This window comes from Notothenia rossii, assembly GCF_949606895.1.
Source record: "Notothenia rossii genome assembly, chromosome: 8".
NCBI lineage: Eukaryota > Metazoa > Chordata > Actinopteri > Perciformes > Nototheniidae > Notothenia > Notothenia rossii.
Window position 1 is genome coordinate 48,208,422 of NC_136906.1, and position 24,876 is coordinate 48,233,297.

Genomic DNA, 24,876 nt, shown 5'->3' on the forward strand with positions numbered 1-24,876 from the left:
ATAATTGGGAGGGGGGGCGCGGCTGTTCCTATGTTCTCTGAGGGGAGGCTCACCTTCCCACACTTTGAAAACCCCTGGTATTGAGGTCTCCACCTCGTCCTGTGAGGGGGGAGCGAGGTGGACAGGGCCGGAGAGACAGACTGGCAGACCAAATCTCGGCTCCTGACCACAACCCGGTCCAGCTGAACGACCACGATTATTGTTGAGAGGATTTTTATTTATGGCCAGTTTTTTTGTTACCCGTATGTTTTCTTCACCGATGAAAAATGCATTTACTGGCCAGATGCATTACTCAGTTATTTTGTTCGTCCATTTATATGCCTTATTTCCAATTTCACCTTGCTCAAGTTTATTTAGAGCAAAGGACTTTACAGACCCATATCTTTATTAAAAATTGTATGTGAAATAGGCCATCACACAATCTCTTAAGAAAGTGTTAAAAAAAAACATATTGTTATGCTTTGACTGAACTTGAAAAGAAAGAAGAGACATGTGTTAGCAATTTTACTTATGTAGGGTTTGAGGTACATGCAGTAACTTGCCTCAATGTTAATGTATATATTATTTATAATAAAACATCCCTGATATTGAATTTGGATACTTTACACACGGTTGGTTTATGCGCAGAATTATTTGAGGTGGAGATTTAAAAAGCAGAAATCAGTGGCCATGACTTTCTGTAGTTAGACAGTTATGCCTTGGGTTGCAAAAAGACTTTAAAAACGTTGGCTTTTCAGTCAGGTCACAATCATAAAATGTATATTCAGCTTTGTATAAAATAAAGATCTCCTTGTATCTTCAGCAAACATGTGTGTTTCTGTATGTCTAATTGTAAAGAAGGCTTCATGCTTGATGTAACCCTTGTATGGTGTTCGGGTCTGTGGGACCCGTTTATTATTTTTCTAAAGACAATTGATAATTTATATTCTCTAACTCACTCAATGGCCTTGGCTCTGCATGTCTCCCTTGAAAAAGAGATCAATGATCTCAATGGGATTTCACCTGAATAAATAAAGGATTTGAATGGAATTTTCTGTGAAGAACAGATATCAGAACACATTTTCAGTGACCACCCACTGTACAAACATCATGGCATGCTGTAGCAGGATTGGGTGTAGTTAAAATGTGGATAAAAACATAAAGAATATCAGGTGAAATGTCAATAAGGAATGCGGTTAGAGGGCTCTAACTGCATACAGACGGGCGGAGTTGGAACGCGCATTTCACTTCTTAAATAACTAATGCAACGTATCATTATCAACACTTACATTTGTGCATTACTCCCGCCATGGTTTTGAAATGATTCCAGCGGTGTGTCACGCCTATTTTATACCCAACGTTCCCGGAAATGCATCCGCGAAGGACCGTGGAGGACCCATCAGTGTATCCTTGGTTATAGCTCCTCCAGAGAGCCTCCTCGACGCTCGATCCTCGGTCCTCGAAGTGCATTTAGAGAAATGAGATGTCCTTCAACATGGCGCGCTGGAATTCATTTCCGGGTCACTACCGGAGGACAGAGGAGTCAAAGAGTCGAGGAGGGGGATTTGACGAAATGAGAAAGGGCCTAGGAGCGTCACAACTGCACGCCACGGGACCCTGACCAAACGTCGCTCCTGGACGATTATGGAGTGAGAGTGTGTTGAACAAGAACCTGTGGGCTCACGTGCGCCCCCTTCAGTGCGGCAGAGTACTGTCTGCCTCACCCTGTGTCTTTTTACTGATTTTTATGTCACATCAGCAAGACTAACTATGTCACACAGTGACACACATACATTACATACATTAGCTAGACCAGGGGTCGGCAACCTTTTTGATATGAAGTGCCATTTAAAAAAAAATTGTTAACAGCATGCCAACGATCGAGAATCATCAACTGGGGGGGGGGGGGGGGGTTGAGGAGCTTGACGCTCGTCAACTATCAGCAGGAGGGCGGGGGAGCCTTGCTGCGGGGAAGCAGTGTGTGGACCTGTCAGTGCAACTTACATGATGCCGAATTGAACAAACTCATTGAAATAATTTGTTTAAACGGCATAATAATAAGGACGATCGTCCGTTCTGTGATTCTCCAGAGCACACGTTATGATAATAGGAGTCAGAGTTAGATGAGATCGCTGTCCCTTTAAGAGAGAGAGAGGGGTGTGGCTTGTGTGTTTGTGTGGATGGTAGAGCGACAGTGAGGGAACGTGCGTATGTTTCTGGAAGTCAAACGAGGAAGCAGAAAAACAGAGGTCTGTGATGTATTTTGTGAAACAGAAGAACAGCTAAATAAATGCGACGTCCTCCCAAGAACAGCTCGCCTCTCTCCAGTCATTTAAGCTTAAGTGGGTTATTGAACCTGAAGCTTGTTTCTTCTGCCCTCCTCGACTACGGTCTGGGAGCCGACAGGAAAGTTCAACACACAGATGGCCAGTCCGCCCCTTTGTAGCATATAATTTCGATGAGAGATGAGCAGATCGCCACTGGGCTTTCAACTAAATACACAGCCACAAAAAAACTGCGGCATTTGTACAGCTCCTTATGGGTACTGCTGCAATTTGTGAAGTGCTTTCCTCCGTGGTGAAACGATCAGCACTGCACCACGGAGGAAAGCGGCAGAAAGTCACCTGGAGATAAAGAGAGCGGGGCTGCGTTGCGTGCATGGCTTCCTTCTGCAGGCAACGGGGAGACGCGCTCTGGTGGCGGTCTCGTTCAGGATCCGAAAATACAATTTAAATATTTGTGCACACTTATTCCACTTATTCCTAGTGTGCCACTGGTTACGGTGCCGCGTGCCAATATTGGCACGCGTGCCAGGGGTTGCCGACCCCTGAGCTAGACTATGGAAAGTCAGGACGCATAGTAAAGTCTCTGTAAACATTATATTGGCGACATACAGAGTGATACTGTAGCAACAGGCACGCGCCAAATGCATGCGCTCAACCTAGTTTGCGAGGGATTACGCAATCCGAGGTGAGGCTCAGCTCGCATCTTTCACCGTATAGGAACAGAAAATACGCCATTTCAGCAATTTTTACTATAAAAAGTATCGAAATTATGCCTCACCTGTCTTCATGAAAAGTGTAGTAAATACCCAACTGATGATTGTATAAAGCAGGGGTTCCCAAAGTGGGGGTTGCGACCCCCCGGGTGGGGGTCGCTAGATGATTACAAAATAAAAATGTATACATTTTTTTAATATATATATATTTTTAATTATTATTAATAATAACGTTTGCACAGACATTTTCAGGGGCGGACTAGCCATCTTTATAATTTCCCCGCAACCAGGCTCTGTTTCTCAAACTTTACAAACAAATGAATTCACTAGCACCCCCCCATATATATATATATATTTACTGCCATATAGTATAGTAGAGTCCTTTAGCTCACCTGAGCTCCGTATGTCCGTTAGTGCAGCTAGCTAACCAGATGCTAACAACACGGTCCCTGCTGCTGGCACCGGTCCCTCTCTCTCCCCCTCTCTGTCTCTCTCTCTCCGTCTCTCACACACACTAAATGCGCTATTTCCACACACACACACACACACACACACACACACACACACACACACACACACACACACACACACACACACACACACACACACACACACACACACACACACACACACACACACACACACACACACACACACACACACACACACACACACACACACACACACACACACACACACACTGTTGGGGCAGAATCTCTGCTCCGCGCCGTTCCTATATGAGCGGGTTCTCAAAAGAAGGAAAAATTCAAAGCAGCCAGGATAAGGGTTAAACAATAATCTGCTTTAATGGCAAAAACACACAAATACTTCACCTAATCACGAAGCACTCTGCAGAGTACTCCGGGCTCAGGTTCTACCACCGTGTGAGTCACGTCTCAGGAACGGCCAGTCAAAAACAAGAGCGCCGATCTTCAAAATGATCACAACATTTATAGAGAGGCGAAGTCACGCCCATCTACTTCCGGTCCATGGGACCCCGGAAGCGAAAAATTATACATTGAATTCAATGGAGAGAGAAAACGTATCTTTTGATCCCGTTTGAATTGTGCCACGAACTACACATATGATGTTTGTCAATCTTAAACAATCATTTCCATGTCAAAAAAGTCACATTTTGTCGTAATACTGTTGAAATATAAGACTATGAAAAATACGCGACTACAAAGACTACAAATCCCAAATCCCATTCTGGGTCGCGCATGTGATGTCACAGGCGATAATGCTCCAAGTGGTTGCGACTCGTAATTAAAGCGAAGAAGAAGATTTCATAACTGATTTATTCCCTCCAATAAATATAAGAGATTGCTCCAATAAATTCACTTTTACAAGATGCCTGTGTGCTTTGTACCATGTTGTAATCACAAAAGTGATCATACCACTTGCTCGTTCTATCGCTTCCCGTCTTATGAAAGGACCAGGAGTCGCTGGATCAGACATATCAGGTAATATCATAGGTAATATACATGTTGTGCATGGAACATAGTCAAGTTAGCTACCTAGCTAGTAGCGACGAGTAGCGAGCACGTTAGTTAGCATTACATTACTTAGCCTTGTCATTTTTAGTAGCCTTACCATTAAGTTATTATTTTATTACATGAAGTACACCAAAATGTTAAACAGTAAGATTAGTCATCATGGTAAGTATTTCGTGAAACATTTGAAGAGTGGCCTGCTGCGCCCTCCACCGGGTGCTAAGGAAGCAGTTCAGGGAGAGTCGAAGGAAGGCAGGCAGGCAGGGAGCTTTGCGTGACATTCTTCTGGACATGTGTCATTGTGATGACAGTGAGAGTGAGTCAATCTGTTTGTTGGAAAGACAGTAGTTGAGTGATTACTGAGAGAACATTATTAAAAGAGATAATTATTCAGTGTTGTTACTTTAAAGTGTTGTTACTGACCTGTTTCTCTTTTATTGTCTTTACCTCACCTGTAACTGCTGAGACCCTGAGGAACATGCACACTGACCTGCTCTGGCAACCTGATTTCCACTGTACGTGATAGTATTTGGTTATGGTATATTATTTATATACATCAAAGGCACAATGCACCCCCCAGAGACACACATGTATTGAGTGTGATATTTTGCATAGGTCATGTGAAATCATCTTTACATACTAGAAAACTGTAGGAGTGGCAACTTGTTTTGAAATTGAAATTTTAATATCCGATAATAAAGTTGATCTGTTTTCTTTATTCTTCTCTCTTCCCAGCTCCATCCATCACCGTTCTCTGTTCCTGCAGGTCCTGCTTGCTAATCAATGCTCATATGTTTTTACACAATTACAAATAAAGTCAATGTACTGTATGACATGAAGTTGTGCTTCATTCTGAGTCAATAATAAATTCATTCTGCTTTCAACTGCAAAATGATTGTGGACTGCACCGACATCCATGTAGCTGCCCCCCCCCCCCCCCCCCCCCACCCAGTAAGATGAACCAAGCAAAGCTGACACTCAACATACAGCTGTGCTCTTAAGTTTACATGAAGAATTTGTGAAATATTGGTAATTATTTGGAAAAAATGACTGACGATGCAGAAAACTTTTTTTATTTAGGAACAGTGGTCAGGTGAAGCATTTATCACTACATATGTGTCACACTTAAAAGGCCAAACACACTGGCCAAACACACCTCGTTTACAACTCCCCAGTTGACAGCCATGACTCCGTCTAAATTGTACCCCCCTAGCACCCTCTTCATGAGGGACGCGCATGGAGTGGATGAAAGTCCCGACCTCAGCACAGCACCAAAATTATTGGCTGTCAACCTGCCCTGCCTGTGTAACTGCCACTGAGGATTTGTCCGCTGTCCTACGGTGGCTGTCTGGATGGCAGCTTAATGGTCTCTGCTCAGTCGCATTGAGGCAAGAATTGCCTCAAGCCCCCGACCCCCACGCTCCTTCACCAGCTCCGGCACGTTGAAAATGGCCTGATGTTGAGGCTGCAGCTCTGGCTCAGGTGACAAAAGCCATGCCATGCCACGCTGCGCCCCTCAGTGGAGACCTGAACAAGTCTACTTCCTCAGTGGCGATGTCTCTGGCCAGTGGGTTGTATGTCTCCTCTTGTTGTTGGTAGAGTTGAGACACCGGCTGGACTACTTTTGAAGTGCCAGGCTTCCTCCACTGGCACTCAACTTCTGTGGAGCTGATCTGCCACATGGCAAATATTGCCAATGCTGCAGCGTGGCTGCATTTGTACATCCCCCGTGCACAACCACAGACAGCGCTCTGCATCGCGCCATCCTCTCCCATGTAGATCTGTACAAATAAAGTAAGTACCATGTTTGTTAACATGCTATAATAGATTGAATGAGCAATACAAGGATGGTCCAGATCTGGGGGTGGGAGGGTTTATTTTTCCAAAATGTTGTCCTCTTGTCTGATTGTTGTTGTTTGTTTTTTCTGAATTTTTTGTAATTTGTGTTGTATTGGTTGTGATTCTACATTGTATTTTTTTAAATGTGTATTACATTTTTGAAAAACATTTGATCAACAAAAAAGGATTTGGTCAGGGTCTAGACTCAGTGTGTAGTTTATGAATTAATCAATGCTCTCTACATTAGGAAAACATACCAGTGTACCAGAGGGAGTCACACACAGCTGTGCCTAGATAACCAAACAAATTGACAAGATAACCAAAATCCTTGAATCTACACACAGCAAATAAACTGAAATGACACAACGAGATGTAAAAAGGAGATCACACATATAGTCGATATAAAACTGGCCGCTTCAATCTGAAGAGCAACTAAAACAAAACACGGGAGTGTACCTTGTTCTTGTGAACACTAATGTTATCCACAGCATACAAACCCGTATACAGTACACCCGTTCTAGGTTCTGATTGGCTCTCTAGGTTGGCATTCTAGCTTCTGACTGGCTGTCCAGGTTGTCAATCACAGCCGTGGTTCATATTATGCTTGTCGACTCGTAACATCGCTAAACTTTTTTTCTTGACGGTTTTCTCAGTCAACTAATGCTATTGATAACAGTAACATAAATTAACACAGCCCTGCACACTGCAGTCATTATATGCCGGGTCTGTGGTTCATCATCTTCTTTTTCATTCTCCTCCTTATTGACTGACATTAACCTGTTAACATTGCACTCATATTACTCACCGAAACCTTCTAAAGCCGGTCCCGCATGCTGGCTCTTACAGAACCGACTAACTCCCCTTTCGTGTATGTACAGCTCTCAACGTGCCCGGACTTGTAGTGATTTTCACCTCGTTTTATACTTTTATTCTCATTCTGAAAGAATGAGGTTAAATGTGCCAACGTGACGGCCATCTTTGTGTTGGTGACGCGTATTGTGCGGGACCAGAGACATGTAGTTCACTGAGCGGCTTAACACAAAAAAATGTGTTACTTCACAGTTTTACAACACATTTTAATTTTTTTGACTTGCAAAATGTTCTTTTAAATTGACAAACATCATATGTGTCATTCGTGGCACAATTCAAACGGGATCAAAAGATACGTTTTCTCTCTCCATTGAATTCAATGTATAATTTTCCGCTTCCGGGGTCCCATGGAGGCTCCCGGAAGGGGAGGGACTTCGCCTCTCTATACACAGAGTTCACTTCTGAGCGAGCTAGACAGTGAGTTGGCAGTGTTCCATTGGTCGGTTTCCCTTCTGGGCGGGACCGCAGGTAGTAAGTCAGTTTGTTGATTCCATCTTGCTTCTGTGCGCGTGTGTGTGTGTGTGTGCGTGTGTGTGTGTGTGTGTTTGTCCCTCTGCCCTCAGGCAGATCCCCCAATCAATGATTTTGAGTCATGACAGAGAACTCTTTGACAGGACACATACTCATTCCCCCTAAACATCTTCAACACACACAAACATCGTATCATGTATCTTATCACACAACAGTCACCTGTTTTTCTCTATGAAAGCCATATTTGTAAATATCCAAACGCCATCGTCCCATGACAGTCCCCGAATCAGTCAACCAACATAAGTTAATTGTTCTTGTGGCTTAATGGCTTCCCTGAACTTCCCTTCACCCCAAAGTCAGCTTACTAGGAATGAATACATTTTATTGATAAGCTCAAAAGGACGTTTATCTTGTTTACTGCTGGGTGACCCAAGTCTCAAGGCCTGCAGGATGTGTAGGAGATAAATCATTAATTCTACAAGACTTTAACTGCCTTATATCTGAAAATGTATCTGGGACTTCCCCTGTTGATTGCAAGGACTATTGATAATTAGCAGAGAGACCCTAGGGGCCTCTTCTTGGTATCTGCTAGGCAGAAGTCACTCAATGCAGAAATCACAAGTTTAACACACATTCTATATAAGGTGACATTAAAATGAATATACCAGATTGAACTTTCCTGCCATGACACGTTACTTTAATACTTCAAATAATTCAAATAATACTTCAACACACACACACACACACACACACACACACACACACACACACACACACACACACACACACACACACACACACACACACACACACACACACACACACACACACACACACACACACACACACACACACACACACACACACACACACACACACACACACACACAGCCGAGCTTGAATGACACAAGCACAGTTTTATTTCCATGCAACTCTCTGATTGGTCTGGTGTCTTGCCTCTGTTGCATTCACTGAACACGGGAAATTACAGTCCTGCCGTCCTCTCTAGTGTCATGATGAGGTTCACGTAAAGCACGGTTAATGTATTATTATTGAGGTACAATTGTCCGGGGCTACAGAAAAAACATTCGGGGCAGGCCAAAATATTATTTGACCAACAATGTGGAATTTATTGGCTACATATTACACAGATTATGCACAGCGGGAGAAGCAATAACCTTCAAATAATAATTCAGACAGGGGAGCTCCGCACCCCCTGACTGCCGCTAGGGGGTGCTGCAGTGCCCTCAGCACCCCCTTCCCGCGTCCATGGATGTCATCACATGTGTCCGCCACAGTTCTTATTTCTGCAATATTCCAAAATCCCATATTTCCAAATCCCATTGCTTTTTGTCGAGGGAGCTCTTGCGATGGTTACTTCTAGGTCAGCCGACAAAAATACGTCATCACTGCACCTGGTTTATGTTGTTTTGTGAGAACCCTAGTATCATTTTCTATCATTGGCAGTCATGTTTGTACTGCTTCAGTCTTTCAAACATACCAACAAAATAAATATTTATAAAGCTTTGTTGGGTAAACTCCTGTATTATATCTGCTCTCTGATAACACAGAGAGTTGCAAGCAGCTATTGTCTGAGATCACATGATGTAGTCTTGTTAGATGTGCCAAGATAAAGGACTGTCTTAGGTAAGATAGCTTTTAGGTGCGCAGCTCCACTTGCTTGGAACAATCTTCAGCAAGAATTGAAACTGAGCAATCTCATTCCTCTGCATGTTTTTAAAGCTAGGCTAAATGAAATGCTCGTTGATACTATGGGCACTTGTAAATGTCGATAACTATGTAAATGTATCCTGTAAATATAATGTATGATGTCCTTTATTGTTTTATGTTTCACATGGAACCTATTTGCTGCAGGTCTCCCTTGAAAAAAAGATCTATGATCTCAATGGGGCCAATCCGGTTAAATAAAGGTTTGCAATGAAATGAAAGTGTCACTACCAATATTGGGAGGTTTTCACAATACAAATATTTAGCAAGGTGATCTGGCTCTGATTCTTTGCCATACTCCTCTGTCTAAACCCTCTCAAATAATCCATCTCATCTCTCAGGAGTCAGAGAATTTAAAGGGTATTCAGTCGGATCTCCTCCAAGGGCCCCACTGAACACTTTCTGGGACTAGCCTATCTTTCCTTCAGCTCAGAAGTGACCCTGAGGATCATGGGACCCTGCCTGCTGCTTAACCTCCAAACATGAACCTTCCTGGGAGGGGAGAGTGAGATTTATTCAGTGACAGATCCGAGCGGTTTCCTACGTTGTGATTTACAGAGTGCGACCAGATCTCAAATCAGACTCAGAGCTATTCAAGTATACTACAGGCGTTGCTTCATTTCCTATCAGCAAACCACAGACGCTTCCCCGCTGATGACAAACTCTTTACTCCTGTTACTCATGTGTGTGAGTCTAATTCGCCCATAGCCCTCTTTTTATATATGTAAACTGCTGCTAAATGGAACACCTCAAGTGGCTCTAAGATGTGTCTCTGCACCCAACAGTCACAGCGCGGCAGAGGGACAATAACTCACCATGTATAATTCCTGCTGTGCTTGACTTTTAACGAGGTGCTAAAAACCCTGACATGAGGTCCACTCAATACTCACTGCATACATTCTTAATACTTTACGTCCGAGGTGTTTATCTAAAATAACAATCTTGAATTGTAACCTAGCAACATCCCACTCCGCAGCTCCTATAACATGAATAAAGGGTCAGTTATACTTTTTACATCAAGATCGGCTCGTAGCAACCCGTCTGTTAGTGATGAACAACAACCAAGTACACACTCAGTAGTGTAAAGCAACTAAGTACGTTTACTCAAGTACTGTGATTAAGTACAATTTTGAGTTACTTGTACTTTACTTAAGTATTTCAATGTTCTGCTACTTTGTACCTCCACTACAATTCAGAGGTAAATGGTGTACTTTTCCTCCACTACATGTATTTAATACCTTTAGTTACTTTACAGATGCGAATGAATGATGTGAAATATAATCAAGTGTTAAATCAGACTTTAGTTCCACCTGGAGTAAATTCACAAGCTACCCTGCAGTATACAAAGTCATTCAAACTAGCTGCACCTTTACCAGCTTTGAGAACTCTTTAGTGATCAATAATTACAAAACACATATATATTATTTTGAAATGGACCAATCTGCACAATGACTACTTTTACTGCAGCTACTTTCACTATATTTTGATGAGAATACTTTTCTACTTTTACTTGAGTAACATTTTGAATGCAGGACTTGTAACGGTGGGTGTTTCTCAATGTCGAGTACGCTTGCTTGGTAGAACATGTCTGCCGAGCATCTAGCTTCAGAAGCGAGGCAAGAATACTTCCTGGCATTCGGAAAACGAAGAGTGGAACAGGCGAGCAAGTGTGCAGGTGTGCGTCATATGCAACCCAGTCTCATGGCATTTCGTGGCTTTTTTGGCGTCCGTCAGGAACTGATTTTCAAAATAAAAATAACCGGAAACAGACGTAGGCATTTCGAGCGATTACCCAAGATCCTCAGCTATGGCTTAAGCTCGCTGATTGGATGTTTTGGCCGCAATGCATGCTGGGATTTGGTGTTTATATGATATGAAATAGGAAAAACATTTAAAAATAATAAAATAATACTTAATTCCGAGTGTTCTTGCTTTTCTCTTTGAAAGTCATCACATAACGGCATTGTAATACACGGTTCGGCTGCATTACATATTATAGATCTGCCGAAGTTCTTTATTTATAAAGCCCCGATGAGAAGACCTTTGGAAAAACTGCAAGAAATGCCGCCGAAACTGAATACTTGACGTGGATCATAAATATATCAACAATTAAACAACATCTTCAATTTCTCTTCACAAAATACGTCTCCTTGCAGTATCAACACTAATTCGGCTGACTTTTACATTTGATTTAATTCGTAGATAGGTTATATTTACACCATAACGGTGCACAGCTGATATAAAAGGAAGATATTACTGATTTTCTTTGAATATAAGAGTGTAAATACTGAGTCTGAAATAGTATAGCAATATGCTGTAAAATTATGTGAAAGCATGAATAAAACTACACATCTTCAGATGTTGTACATACATAAGTGTCCTACACTAATAATACAAAGTTATTATAGCTGTGTGTACCTTGTGTGCACCGCCTAGTGGTTAAAGCACGTTATTGAATTATTGTTTTTATGTGTTATATTTCATTACAAAAATATTAAGAGTACATACTTTCATAGGGGGAAAGTAGAAGGTCTGTGATAGAAATATAGAATATAAAAAATCAAGAAGATACTATAAGTGATCTCTACAATAAAACAGTTTAGTGCAGGATGTACAAAGATATTAATAGGAGGATGTGCAAAACAGAAAAACGAATGAACCTTTATTTAAACATTAAATAATACTTTAGATTAAGGTCTTCTTTTAAATAAGAAAAAAACTTTGGGGGTATCTACAGATAAATATTAAGCCTGACAAAGTACTTAACGTCCTATATACTGCTTTCCTGCAATGTTAATTATGTTGAAGCACTTATTTTAACTTATATTATACATATGAATTATACTCTTATGTATGTAGATAGTATAATAAATGTACAGAATATGACAGTTTATTGGTGGTGGTACATACATATTGATAGATGTCTTGTAGAGCGCTGTTGAGGAACCTGTGACCCAAGTTTTTCATTCATTGCATACACAGTTGTGTATTATGATATGTCAATAAACCTTTGAAAATCTTGAAATCTTGAAAGGGATGTGCAAAATAGCCATAATATACAGTCTTTAATTAACTATTAGTCGAGAATAACGAGTAATGAATATACTTTATTACTCGTTTCCATTCATGTCAATTGCAGATAAAGGTTTAGTCTTCTCCAGCACCAACTATCAAATATCTCTCCTGATTGTTGGCACTTGACAATCACCTTTCCCTGAATTTTACTCAGGTGTAACCAGGGGTGAAAGTGGTTAGAATTTCTTGCAGGTACTTTAATGGTACCCCGACCTTCATTGGTTCATATTGTTCTCCTCCCGCCCCCAGCTTCATGCATCCCTGAACACAAACTTCAAATTTGTAATGCCTTTATGGGGTAGAAATTAGAAAGACTTAACAATATGTATAGTCAATTATTTATTTTCAATTGTGCATACAACTTGTGTGAAAACTTAACAGACCATTAGCAAGGCATGTTGAGGGAGGTAAACTACACACTTTTCCACATTTTACACAGAGGGGCTGAAGTAGCTCTCCTCTTCTGTGTACCGGCGAGCCATGCAGCTTGTTGAGTGGGCTGCTCTTCTTCCTTTGCCCAGCCAGGTCTTCACATAAGGCAGTGGATCCCACTGTCTGCATGGTGGTCCCACAGAGCTGATGAAGAGGAGATTTGCTGCATTTTTTGCTGTAAGTTTGCTCCTATACTCAGTTATGATGTTGTTCATTGTGCTGAACCCCCGTTCACAGTCAGCATTGCTTGGAGACAGTGTGTCCACTGCCATGAGCAACTTCTTCATTTTGTTGGGAATGTTTCTTCCTCCACTGGCCTTGTATTCTGTGAATCCAAGATGGGCCTCTTGTTGGTTCACATGTAGGACATCACACAAAGCCCTCACCTCATTATCTCCAGATCGAGGATTGTCATGGTCCCAGTTGTCAGGGTTGAGGACTGCCATTTGAATGATAAGGCTGTTATAAGCCTCTTTTCGGTTGGCTGCAACACTGGCCTGTGCTCTGTTTGCTGTGGTTGTGAAGATTCTTTCTTTCATATTGTCTGCCACTGCTCGGATGAACTGAGCAGAGTCAATGATGGGAGACCTGCCAACTCTTAACTCCTCTCCCTTGAATTACATCACTTCCTCTGCCTGACTGGCATCAACTGCATGTTGTCCTGGTTAACGATTGAAACTTTCTATGCGTTTGACATACGTCGTCATGATGTCATGGGCCTTTGGGAGTGTGGTCTTCCTGTTCTGAAGAATTTCTGACAAGTTCTTAAGTTCAGTCAGAACATCTGCCATCAGTGCATGACTTTTCAGGAAGTTGATGGAGCACAACTTAGAAAGCAGACCTTTGAATTTGGCCCTCTCTCTGCTGTCCCTTGTATCATCCTCTGATGCCTCACGGAAATGTTGTGCCAAGGCTGGATAAGACTGCCAAACTGCAGAGACTGCCCTCCATGAAGAAGCTACCCAGCGAACACTGAACACTTTTCCAATCCTCCTGAGGGCGATGTCCAGGTTGTGAGCACATTCACTCAGCTGCCACATGTTTTTTGGTGACTGGCTATATAATGAATATAGGCTGTCCATGAATGCCTGGAAGTCCTTTGTTCCCCCTGTCACATCCAGTGCCTGGTCAACAGCAAGCTCCAGTCTTTGATTAAGGCAGTGCCATAGTATGATGCCTGGGAAGTCATCCTGGAGCAACTTCCCAACACCTGACTTCACTCCCAGCATGACACTGGCCCCATCACTGCAAAATCCAATGAGGATTTCTCTCAGCAACTCAACAGTGAAGCCATTTTTAAGCAAGCAACCCAAAATCTGTTCCTTGATATGAGCAGCAGACATACTATCCAGCTCAACCAGGTCCAATGGAAAGGCAATGGGCTCCATGTCTCCATCAACACTAGCCTTCAGGAAGACAATTAGTGTTGATTTGTGCCCAACACTGGTTGACTCATCAGCCAATACTGTGATTTTGCTCTTGGTCTCTATTATCTTTTTTAGAAGTTCCTTTTTCATCTGTGATGACACATGCTCAATTATGTCAACACAGACAGTTTTGCTATGCAAAACACGCCCTAAATCAGCAGAATTTGCATGCTGCAGGTCAATCAGACTCTCAAAGTCTGTGAAAGGCTTGTTGTTCTTGGCCACATAATAGGCTGTCATGAATACCTTGGCAGTAGACTCAAACACAGACTCCTGACTACTCGCGTTCATTCTCAGAAGAATATCTTTATTTGCTGTCTGAAGAATCTTGACTGCTTCATTATGTGCTGCAGAGTTCTTGTGCTCACAGATTTTTTTGCGCAGTGATGAAAGCTGGACATCCCTTGATTGACCAGCTGGGATTATCTTTCCATCAGCCCACTGAATAGCAATATTAACACCACGGGATGCCATGACACCCAGATCCTTCACATCATGGCATGGGGTACAGCCTAGCGTTTCATTGTGAGCATACATCCATTCATTTTTCTGTTTGAACTGTTCATATTGTTCTTCTTTCCATATAGAAGGGTATGCAGTAGGGCTAGCATCACCTGTGGTGGCTTCTGAGGGACCTGCTGCCACTTCTTCTGGCTGAGTCTCCTCTTCCTCCCTCTGGGCCTCAACTGTTATAAATTAGAATACAAATGTATAACTAAATTCAGCAGACAGTCAAAAGTGTACAAGTCTCTGTCTTTCTTTGAATTTTCAGAATATTGGTTACATAAATTAAAATACTAATAAAATAAAATATCTCAAAATGTATGCCACAATGTGCAGATTAAAATAGAAGATATCAAAGCAAAATATTTAATGTTAAAATAGTATGCTGTGTACATGTTGTGTTCTGAGTAAGATAGCCATTGACTATATAGAGCAGGGGTGCCCAACCTTTTTTGAACCAAGACGGCGGCGATCGTTGACGGGGGGGGGGGGGGTTATTAACTATAGTTATTTGACCACACTATTTGACCACAATTACAGTTTATTTTATTTTCAACTATATTCTTGTTCTTCTTCATATTACTACTACTATTATTATTATTGTTATTGTATATGTAATATTTTTCACTCCCTTCTCTTTTTCAAGTGAGGGTGCATAACATTCAACTGGAACCCTTATGCACCCCCGTAGAACCGGGCCCGGAGGTGGCCAAACTACGGCCCACGGGCCACATGCGGCCCATTGATCTGTTTAATGCGGCCCGTCCAATATTGGTATAAATGAGCCAGGTTTCCCGCGCTGATCTTAAAAAGCCTTAAAGTCTAAAATCCAACGATCCAATTTTTATTGATGTTATCCCCCACTGTCCACACGCCGCGCGCGCCGCGCAAAGTCCCTTCCTCCCTGGTTGTCACAGCTGCGCGTGGACGTCGCGCCGCGCGCGGGAGAATGAGATTAAAACAACCCTCAGCCCGACATGAATCAAGACGGAACCAAAAAATGCCCCCCGGCCCGGCTGTCACATTGATACATCATTGTGGCCCCTGAGCCAAAAAGTTTGGCCACCCCTGTTGTAGGACATTAACGATAAAACTGAATATTGTTGTTCTACTTTTAGACATCTCGCGATCGACTTAGGATCGACTGGTTGGGCACCCCATATAGAGATATACAGTTTGCTAGTTAGCTAACTTATTATATTCATCATGGCCAGGTTCATGTCCATTCTCTGGGCTAAATAAGCATCATCACCTGTGTCATCTGTGGGCGTTGTTTTTCTAATTTTAATCACACTATGAGTTTCTTCATCTCTCTCCTTTCTCTTAAACATCTGAAGAATCGTCGTTTGCATCTTTGCTTTAATTACCACGTAGCCTAATTTTCTAGCTGTCATTCAGTCACTCCATTCTTTTCTCCTCACGCTGTTCTGATAAAGTGGGAAAAAGCAAATATGTGACCCGCTCTATCGAAATCAGTCGGAAGTCGCAACGGCTCATTTCAAAATAAACGTGGATTTGCGTAAAAAAATACTTTTTCGGGGTTCGCGTGTTTTGTTTGATTTTAAATAAACAAAGTCTTGGCTTTCAGAATATGAAACTTGTTTCGGCAAATTCAGATGATAAATACAACTTAGAAGCTTGTAACGGCATAATTACAAGCGGAGAACGGAGTAACTTGAGGTCACAGCAGGCATAACAACAGCCGGTGTTTCTCGTTAGTGTTTTCCCCGGGAAACAAACACAATACGCAAAAATACACAAACACACACACACACGTATACACACACACACTCGCGAGCTTCCACCAGACCAGTAATCCAAACCAAAATATCTTCCCTTCGTAGTATAAATTCCACGGGTGGAGCTATCAATTCTTCCTGGTCCTCCGGACCGCCTGGAAATCTCTTACCGGTACTAAGGACCGGGTAGGACCGGCACACTTTCAACACTGGGCGTAACTAAAGTCTGCTTTAAGGGTTGTTTATATTTCACATCATTAATCAGAATCTGCAAAGTAACTCAAATAAATGTAGTGGAGTAAAAATACCAGGTTAACCTCTGTATTGTAGTGGAGTAGAATTACAAAGTAACAATGAGCTGTCACGTGGGTATATATTAATGCTGCGCATTATGGACACAAGCGATTTTCACCCATTTATTAATTATATGTTTTACATTTGATAACACCAATGTGTTTAATACTGGCAACTTCTAATTGTGGGAAAAACGAAAACGTTCAGTAGAGACGTTTATTTTCCTCACAGACGGCAACAAAAGTCCGAAATTATACGATTTAAAATAAAAGCAATAATTGTGGCTTGATATTGAGTAAGAACATGCTTTTATGAACCACACAGCTTCCGGTCTTCCTATAACACGTAATGTCGTGAGACTACCAATAGAAATACATTGCTTTTAAAATCGTGCTGTGCAACACGAAAAAAAGGGGGAAATCGTGTTGGTGAACACGAATCAATAGATTAAAAATCGTGTTGGTGAACACGAAATGCCGTGAGACTGGGTTGGGTGTGTAGTCGGGGAGGGTGCACAGCTGATTGCAGCAGGTGAGTGGAGGTTGAGCCGGGAGTCAGGAGTGACAGCCACCACGCACACACAAACAACACAGACAGGGGGAAACAAACAAACACAAAGGAGACGGCTGGAGCAGTACAGCCACCACAGCATTACCTAATGCTACTCCACACTACGTCTTACGGTGCCGTGTACCGCAGGGGAGAGAGAGAGAGCAGCGAAGGGGGGGGGGGGGAGAGAGAAGTAATACGGTTTCCTGATAAAGCTGTGGAGAGTATGTGCTGCAGGGAGGTGGATGCACAATGCACCCAGGAACGAACGCTAGCTCCGGTCCTTTTTACTGTGGACTCGATGTCCCGACAGGCTGGTATTTGTGCAACCTACACAAACACAATACTGCACCATGATTACAAATGGTGAAATACAATGTAAAACTACCGAAAAATACCAGCTCCTTAAAACAAAACCGCTCTACTCAACGCAACTCTACTATACCCGCGGTCAGAGAGCGGAGATGTGTCCCCTGTGTGATGTAATATGACGCGTTTGACGTATGACCTTAAAAAAAAGCAGTTTTTAAGAGCAGAGCTCAAAATTGCTCCTTTCCCTCTGAATTCCTGCCCTTATGTTTCGTAAAACATATCAAATCCTGCATTCACTTTTTTAATTGTAATTTTCAAGCAAGTTTAAGCATAAATGTAGAAAAAAAAAAACCTGCAAGATGCTCTTTAAGACCGCGGAGTCTACACATGTGCAGCCTCGAAACTTCTCCTAACGAAGTACGCCGGGCTCGCTAGATTTCCAAGTATGCTGGAGATTGGAACAGTTTCAGCGGCACTCGATGACGTAGTATGCTTGAAATAGTGGCTCTGCAGCAGCTCTACTCGACATTATGAGTATTCCTACACTCTGGTACTTCTACATTTACTACAAGATCTGAGTACTTCTCCCACCTCCGCACACACTTTATTCTCTTTGATTCGCCAGTATTGAACTGAAATGCATGTAGAGATTGTGCCTCAATGTTTTTTAATGCTATTTGTTTCCTTGTCAGCTGCTCACTGCATGCATTCACTTGCTGCTTTGTGCTGCTTTCTTTTAACCAGGAGGGGTGTGCACATGTGTGCACTGTAAAATATTACCATGATTTCACAATATTTAGCTGTAATATTTTACAATAAATTACTGTTTTACCACTTTACAGTCTTTACCTGTAATGTTCACAATATAATACTGTAATTTTGGATTTTACAGTGAAATCAATACAGGCACAGTTAATTACTGTGAATGTACAGGATAAATTATTACCAGGATTTCAAAACATGTTAATGTATCATTTCACAGTAAAATACTGTATTCAGACCATCCTCTGTGATAACACAACAAATTAAGTGATTTTCTTGCTTGGCTTTTAAGGTTTTACTTAAATTGAAAGGGGCACCGTTGCATGTGCCTTAAAATAAACTATGCAACATATAAATCTATGTAAAATTGAAATTCTTGTCTTGGCTTATTGTTTTTAGGTGCTTCCTGGGCATTAATCCTGAGAAGGGCTCGAAAGCCAAAAAGAGGCATGGCAATTTAAACCCCCATGTCAGCACATTCTTCAGAAAAATTGTTGACTTCGAGTGGATGTCTGTGTCTCCCTGGCTCCGCCTCTGCCCAGGTGCACCTGGTCTGCCCCTGGCTCCGCCTCTGCCAAGGTGTTCCAAATTCAACTCAGCCGTGTATATATAAGGAGAAGCTGGAGGAGAAGGATGTCTCTGACCAGTCGTTGGAGCAGCGGACACACGTGCTGAGACTGAGTAGACGGAGATAGGAGTGAACGTTGAAGTGAGTGCGGGATTGAGAGCAGCTGGTGGAATGGCTTCTTTGAGTCCTGGAGAGGAGGATATGGAAAGTGCATCTGAAGGAGGATGGAATGAAGTAAGGAAAAAGACTTCAAGAAAGAAGATAGACATGTCAAGTGACAGTCTTAGTGAATCTGATTCACAGAATGAATTGAAGAAAGTAAAGAAAAGGATTGAGAATGAAGAGTGGAAAGTGATTGTGGAGTTTGGTGAGCAAGCCGCAGCTAAGCTACATCCAGTGGCCCTGACTAAAGCAATTCACAAAGAAATTGGATCGATAAAACAAGCAAGATTTCTGAGCAAAGGACGGATGTTGGTTGAGTTGATTAATGCAAAACAACAGGAAAAGTTACTGAAAATGAAGACCCTGAATGAAGTTCGAATTAAATGCCATGTTCCTGGAGCAAATCGGAAAATACTTGGAGTTATCAGTGGAGTTCCCATAGAAATAGGCATAGAAGAACTCAAGAAGGAAATTAAAGGGGGGAAAGTGACTGTAGTAAAGCGTCTTCCTACTAGGTATCAAGGTAAGATAGTGGATAGTTTGTCTGTTCTTCTTCAGTTTGAATAAACAATGCAACAGAAGATAATGATCGGTTGCATGAGCTTTCCAGTAAGAGAATTCATCCCTAAACCTCTGCGGTGCTTTAAGTGCCAAAGGTTTGGGCATGTGGCAGACAAGTGCAAAGCAACTAAGCCCAGGTGTCCAACATGTGCGGGGGAACATGAATATGGTAGTTGTACTGCAGGTGCTAAGGTGAAATGTTGTAACTGTGGTGGGGAACATAGTGCTGCGTATCAGGGCTGTGAAGTGCAGAAAAAGGCCAAGGAGGTGCAGAGATACAAAGTGCAAAATAAAGTCTCATATGCTGAAGCAACAGAAAAGGTTTCACTAAACATAGCTAGGAAATCCCAAGTAGCATCAAGTATGTTCTCTTCAAAAGATTTTCCCAATCTCCCACAGGCAAAGGAAAGCCCCACAAAGTGTTCACATAAGTGTGTGATAGGAGAGGATGCATTGATTGTTAATAAGTACAAGTTTGTGGCCTTTATTGGAAAAGTGGTGAATGTTGCGTTACAACAGACAAAAAAGAGGTCAAGACTGAAAACAATAGTGGAGGCAGCAGGTGAATTTTTGGGGATAAAGGGTATAACCATTGAAATGATACATGATATGCTAGCCACCAATAATGATGATTCACAGATTGAGTAGATGAATGTTTTTTCTCATTCTGCAATGGAATGCTAGAAGCCTTATTGCAAATGGACAAGAATTCAAGACCTATATATATCAGTTAAAAGAAAAACCAGACGTTATTTGTATTCAAAAAACATGGCTGAAGACTCATTTGGACTTCATAATTGGGGGATATACTGCTATAAGACAAGATAGAAATGATGGCCAGGGAGGGGGATGTGCAATCTTTATCAGAGAAGTCATGTCTTATAGTAAGCTAACTTTTAAGAACAGTCATGATTTAGAAATAGTGGGTGTAGAAGTTTGGATTAATAAAAGGAAAATTAGTGTCCTGAATTTTTATAATCCATGTAATAAACTCAGAATAGAGGAATTAGACAGTCTTTGCCAAGGAAATGAAATAATATGGTGTGGTGATTTTAATGCACATAATACAATGTGGGGAGGGAGATCAACAGATTACAACGGACAGGTGGTGGAGGATTTAATGGAGGCAAAGGAATTAGTTTGTTTAAATAATGGGCAAGGTACAAGGATCAATTTTAGAGATGGAACAGAGTCTGCGATCGACCTAACTCTTGTAACAAGTGAATTAGCTTCTGGTAGCAGTTGGGAAGTATTGGCAAATAACAGTATTGGGAGTGATCATCTTCCGATTATAATCAAGTTTGATATAAATCATGTGGTTGAGCTAGACGGTATCATGAGATGGACTTTTTCTAAAGCAAATTGGGAGATGTTTGCTAAATTTTGCGATAACGAATTGGATCAGATTGATATGGCAGGAAGTATTGATGAAATAAATGAGCAATTTACTTCAAATATAATTAAAAGTGCTAATCAAACTATTGGGAATAAAACTGGGAAACTTGGTAAATGTGTTAAGATGGTACCGTGGTGGAACAAAGACTGTAATGATGCAATCCGAAACAAAATCAGGCTGTTTGGAAAGCTAAGAAAGACACATTCATTACATAATTTATTAGAATATAAAAAGGCACAGGCTCAGGTAAGGAACATTGTTAAAAGAGCAAAAAGTGAGTGTTGGAGAGGATTCTTTTCAAGTATTGGGAGAACTACACCATTAGATAAAGTATGGGGAATGATTAAGAAGATGAGGGGAATAAGACATCAGAGTAACCTGCCAGTATTAGAGATTGGAGGGGAAGTTGCCACTGGTGCTTTGGAGAAGGCAGAAATTCTAGCTGAAAATGTTGTCAAAGTTCATTCTTCGAAAATTTGACAGAAGAAGGTAAGATCAGGAGGCAGGAAGTGTTAGATGAGCATCCTAATGTATATGAAGAAAGACATTCGTCGCAGAGTGTTGTAAATATACCTTTCTCTATTCAAGAGTTGAGAAGAGCATTAAGTAAGTGTAAAATGACTGCTCCTGGGAAAGATAATGTATGTAATATAATGTTGACCAAATTAAGTGATTTTGCATTAGGAAAGCTGCTGGAGATGTACAATAAGATCTGGGAGAAAGGGAAGCTGCCAATAATATGGAAAGAGTCAGTCATTATTCCTATTAGGAAACCTGGGAAAGATCCAACCAGTCCAGGCAGTTATAGACCTATAGCTCTGACATCACACTTGTGTAAAGTTATGGAAAGAATGATAACAGAAAGGCTAACATACTACATTGAGAAAAATGAACTAATGACTCCTCATCAGAGTGGGTTTAGAAGAGGGCGGAGTACTTTAGATCCACTGCTGTGCCTGGAGTCTGAAGTCAGGAAAGCCCAGGCGAACAAGGAGTGTGTTGTAGCTGTATTCTTTGATGTGGAAAAAGCTTACGATATGATGTGGAAGGAAGGATTATTAATAAAACTGGACATTATGGGTCTGGGAGGTAATGTATATAATTGGATTATGGATTTTTTGTTTGGCCGTGCCATCAGAGTCCGAGTTGGCAAGTCATATTCTCGAAGGCATGAAGTTGAAAATGGAACCCCGCAGGGGAGTGTCATCAGTCCTCTTTTATTTTCTATCATGATCAATGATATATATACACAAGTAGGATCTGATATTGGTAAGTCACTTTTTGCAGATGATGGAGCTATTTGGAAAAGGGGCAGAAATGTAAAATATATTGTAGCTAAGATTCAGGAAGCCATTAGGGAAATTGAAAGCTGGTCTCTGACATGGGGGTTTAGATTGTCGGTGGAAAAAACTGAAACGTTATTTTTTACGAGGAAAAGGATAGGTGAGGAGGTTAGGTTAAAACTTTATGGACAAGATCTAAAGAAAGTGAAGACATTTACATTTCTGGGAATATGGTTGGACGAGAGAGTCACATGGAGTACTCACATTGATAAAGTCGTAGATAAATGTAAAAGGGTTTTAAATGTTATGAGATGCTTGGCAGGCACTAAGTGGGGGGCTGATAAAGCTGCTTTGAGGAACGTGTACACGGCCTTAATTAGATCAGCCATAGAATACGGACTAATAGTGTATGGGTCAGCTGCATACTCTTCTCTTCAAAAATTAGATAGAGTCCAGGCACAAGCACTAAGGATATGCTGTGGGGCAGTAAGATCTACACCAGTGTCGGCACTTCAGGTAGAGGTCGGAGAAGTACCTATTTCTTTGAGGAGAAAGCAGTTAATTGTTAATTACTGGGCAAATCTACAGGGCCATAAAGATACTCACCCTACTAAACAAACTGTACAAACAAGTTGGGAAAGTAACAAAATAAAAAAAGAAAGTTTTTGTTTTTGTGTTTTGGAAATATGTAAGGAATTCAAAGTTAAGGAATGGAATATTAGTCCGACGGTGTTGTTATCAGCTGTTCCACCATGGTTGCTACCTCAACCTATAGTAGATTTATCACTATTGAAACGGGTACATTCAATGAAAAACAAATTCAATGTACAGGCTTATGTGAACACTGTTCTACATGAACAATATGGGCACTTTATAAAAATATTTACTGATGGATCCAAAAATCCAGAAAATGGTCTAACGAGTTGTGCATTTTATGTTCCTGAGTTAAAAGTCAAAGTGGGAAAGCGTACAAGTGATCACATTGCAGTATATACAGTAGAGATGATGGCTATCTCTCTAGCACTTCAGTGGGTAGAGGAAATACAGCCAATGCGAGTGGTCATTTGCTCTGACTCCAGTGCAGCTCTGGGGAGTATAAACAACTTCTCTTCAGAATGTCGTCAGGATATTTTACATGAAATTTTACAAAGCATGTTTAGGTTAGTTCATCTGGGAATTGTTGTTCAATTTGTGTGGGTTCCAGCGCATGTGGGCATTAGAGGGAATGAAGTAGTGGATCAACTGGCAAAATGTGGTTTGAAAGCAAACCAGATCGATATTATGGTACCCATCAGTAGAGCAGAAGTCAAATCTTTTACTAAAGTGGTTATCAAGCAACAATGGCAAAAACTATGGGACAGTAACACCAAAGGAAGACATTTATATCAGATACAAAGGGAAGTAGGAACAGGAAGCACTTGGGGGAGTAGTAGAAGAGAGCAGAGCATCAACAGCAGGATAAAATTGGGACACTCTGGACTAAACTCATCACTGCATCTGATTGGAAAACATCCAAATGGCAATTGTGATGGTTGCCAACAACCAGAGACAATACATCATGTATTTTTTAGCTGCCTGGATTATAACAGACAAAGATTCATTCTGAAAACAAGTCAATATACGAAAGTAAATCAAGAAATGAAGCAAACAAGCTGATCTTCGAATTCCTCAAAAGCACTGGTCTGAGGACAAGGATTTAATATGAACATTTAATAACTCAACAGTAGGTGGCGATATATGCTCCAAGTGGAAGCGATTCGCCATTAAAGAAAAGAAGAAGAAGAAGGATGTCTCGCCTATCCTAACGCCGTGAGACACTCTCTCAGAATACCTCTTTGCCATTTTGAGCTGTAGGCCATATATTTGCAGATGTGTTTGTGTTTAGCCTGGAGGACCTGGTAGTCCAGTTTTCGCGGTTTTATTTTGTTTCCCATAGGGTTTATAATTGATTTCTGGTTAGGGGGGAAGCTCTGGGTCCTACGGTCGGTGGTGTGGCTGGCTCGGGTTCCCTCCTTCTGTTTGTTCCTTTTGGCCAGTCCTCCAGACCTCTTTTTGTTTCCCGTTTCGCTTGTGTGAGCAAACGTCTGATTATCAATAAATGCTTGTTACCAAGTACCGGTTATCGCGTGTATTCTTTCATGTTGCGGGTCTCAGCACGAGCCACTACCGCGGAGTAGAGGTTGGGGCCGTATGTGTCCAAGACACTGTGAAATGTACTTTGCACTTCAATGGAGTAAGACAAAGTTAAAATGGGCATTTTCTTTGTTGACTGAGCTGATTGAATTGTGTAATTATGGCAAAATCCCAATTAACTAGTCAAATTTACAATATAATATCGTATTATTTACATGTTTGTATTTACAGTAAATTACTGGCTAATGTGTTATATTACTTCTACAGTAAAAGTGTGAAAATACAGGTAATTGCTGTAATT

General features: G+C 41.4%; 1 protein-coding gene and 1 long non-coding RNA gene across 2 annotated transcripts in view; one reads left to right on the top strand and one right to left on the bottom strand.

Moving 5' to 3' along the window:
• The window catches only part of LOC307015980 (general transcription factor II-I repeat domain-containing protein 2A-like), a 576,621-nt gene that overhangs the window by 386,587 nt on the left and 165,158 nt on the right, over positions 1 to 24,876 (bottom strand). The window lies entirely within an intron of this gene.
• LOC307015310 lies at positions 3,938 to 5,305 on the top strand. The gene is made up of 2 exons (XR_013801463.1): positions 3,938 to 4,985; positions 5,206 to 5,305. It is a non-coding gene; the product is annotated as an uncharacterized lncRNA (long non-coding RNA).